This window comes from Physeter macrocephalus, chromosome 10 (assembly GCF_002837175.3).
Source record: "Physeter macrocephalus isolate SW-GA chromosome 10, ASM283717v5, whole genome shotgun sequence".
In the NCBI taxonomy this organism is placed as follows: domain Eukaryota; kingdom Metazoa; phylum Chordata; class Mammalia; order Artiodactyla; family Physeteridae; genus Physeter; species Physeter macrocephalus.
In genome coordinates this window covers 73189165-73191620 of record NC_041223.1, presented here as the reverse complement: position 1 = coordinate 73191620, position 2456 = coordinate 73189165, and positions in this window count along the sequence as shown.

Here is a 2456-nt window from a genome sequence, read left to right as displayed (position 1 = left end):
CCCGCGTCCCCTGCATCGGCAGGCGGACTCTCAACCACTGCGCCACCAGGGAAGCCCACATTTTGATATTTTGTACACATATTTCCAGGGGGATCATAAGAGGAAAAGCTGACCATTTCATTTTTCCTCTTTTCAATCCCTTAAATTGAAGTAAACTTAAATTAATTACACAATGAGGCCATTAGACTGCTGTGGCTCTAAGGTCACCTATGTAAGCAAACCCAAATCTAAGCCTGCAAATGCTTCAAGGTTCCAAAATCAAACTCCTAGGGACAGCCAATCAAACAGCTGACTAGGCTAGGCTGTAAGCTAATAGTCAAGCAGTAATTCCCTCCCTTTGCTTTGTTTTGGAGTTTATAAAAGTCTGACCCCAAGGTCCTGTCTGTGGAGTGCTCCTAACCACTTCAGTTTCGCACTGCCAGGTTAGAACTGATTTTCGCTCACATAAACTCTTAAAACACTTAATATGCCTCAGTTTATCTTTTAACAACTCTAAATTTAACCAAGACTTCCCCACTGGCTTCGAGCCAGCTCTGAATCCCTTAGCTACCCATCCAAGGTAGGGGCTGTTCCCGGGAAGGTGGTGAAATGAGGTAGGAAAGCTGTGGTGAAGGGTTTGTTTCAGAGATTATTCCTGCCAACCAATTGCTTCCCCTGGCAGGAGTTTCGGTCACGTGGAATCAGGAAGGAACACTTTCTTTCCCTTTTTCTCTTCCCTTCCCTCCCAGTCAGGATTTCCCCTCAGTCATTATTTTTGCCCCAATCTCCTTCGTTCCATGCTGTCAGACGCTCTTTAGGCATCAGCAAACAGGCTGAACCCCAGTTTGTCAACTGATGGCCCAGTGATTGTGGGCAAGTCCTTCACTTCTGTGAGCTCCAGTTTCCTCACTTATAAATTGAGGATCAAAACATCTCACAGGAGTGTTGTAAAGACTAAATGGAATAATGTATGTGATTATGCAGTATGTTCTATAAAATGCTATGCAAACGCTAGTCATTTTTTAATATAGGTGCTCAATAAACATGTACATCATGGATGGGTCGCCAGGCAGAGTCTTGTAGCCTACTCAGTTTTCAGTGATGGTACAGTCACCACCTACTGGTAGTAACCGTCCAGAAGTATCATCCACACAGTGGGGTGAACTGCATATTGAGGAAGAGTTATTCTCTCCATTGCCCATTATCCATACTTCTCTTAGGACACGCATTGCTTTCTGTTTCTGAGTTTTCTAGAGCTTCGCTGTTCAACGTGGTAGCCACTAGCCACATGTGGTTTCTTTTTTTAATTTAAATTCGAAATAACTAGTATTCAATAAAGTTTAAAATTCATTCCCTGAATCACACTAGCCTCATTTTGAAGTGCTCAGTAGCCACATGTGGCTACTGTATTGGTTGGTGCAGCTAGAGAATATTGTCACTGTTGCAGAAAGCTCTTTTGGACTATTGGAGTATTCTGTTCCAGAATACTCATTCCTCACTTCCACCAGCCTTCCCTGGCCTTTATCAAATAGTATCTCATCTTCACGGCTTTTCTTGATCACTTCCTTGTCGCCTGTATAACCTTAGTCACACCCTCCAATGTTCCCACAGCTCTTGGTACTACCTCTATTTTAACATTTACCACATTGTGTCAGGACTCTGTGTTTAACACATGGGACACTCTGATGAGGCTCTGAGCATCCCCCCAAAGAGCAAATTCTTCTTGCTAATCACATCTCCAGCAACAGAATCTGGCATGTGGCAAGTGCTCAACAAACACTAAATGCAGGGGTGAATTAATGATTGAACCACATGTAAATAAGCAAACACATGTATTAGGAGGGCAGGGTGTCATTCACAGCCTTCTCCCTGGGGTTCTGACAGATGCATCACACACACAAGAAAATAGAAGAAAAAAACAGAAACAAAGTACAGTTTTATCAATCTGGACAGATAGGTGGTACCCCCAAAGCACAGCTATGGTAGAAGTTACTTTGTGAACACAGTGGGGCTGCCTGCTTTATGGATGCTCCCTTCCCCTAGTCTTTGTTTATGTCACCCCCAACCTCTTAGGTAGATCTTACCACTAGAATCAGAAGAAAAACCAAGCCAAGTTCTCTCCTGTATACCAGAGAAAAAGGAACGGGCAGAGAGCAAGAAGGGGCATGTGTGCCCCAATATGCAGTGCTTGCTCATCTAAGCTGTTCACCCTGAAGATGGCACCAGCTTCTAGGTCAACAGTCATTGTTACAGGTTTCCTCACAGCAAAGAAGTTTTTCTCCAAGGTGTCTTGGGTCTCCACCAACACAGAAAACATTTTTATCCTGACAGAGCACCCCCTAATCCATGTAAGTTGGAGAGATCTCTAGGTACGCTTCTGTAATTTCATTTTTTAATCTTACAAAATAGGCGCTTTTTCTAGATGAATGATATTTATTGTAATATCAACTCACTTGCACAGATGTACAACTAATAAC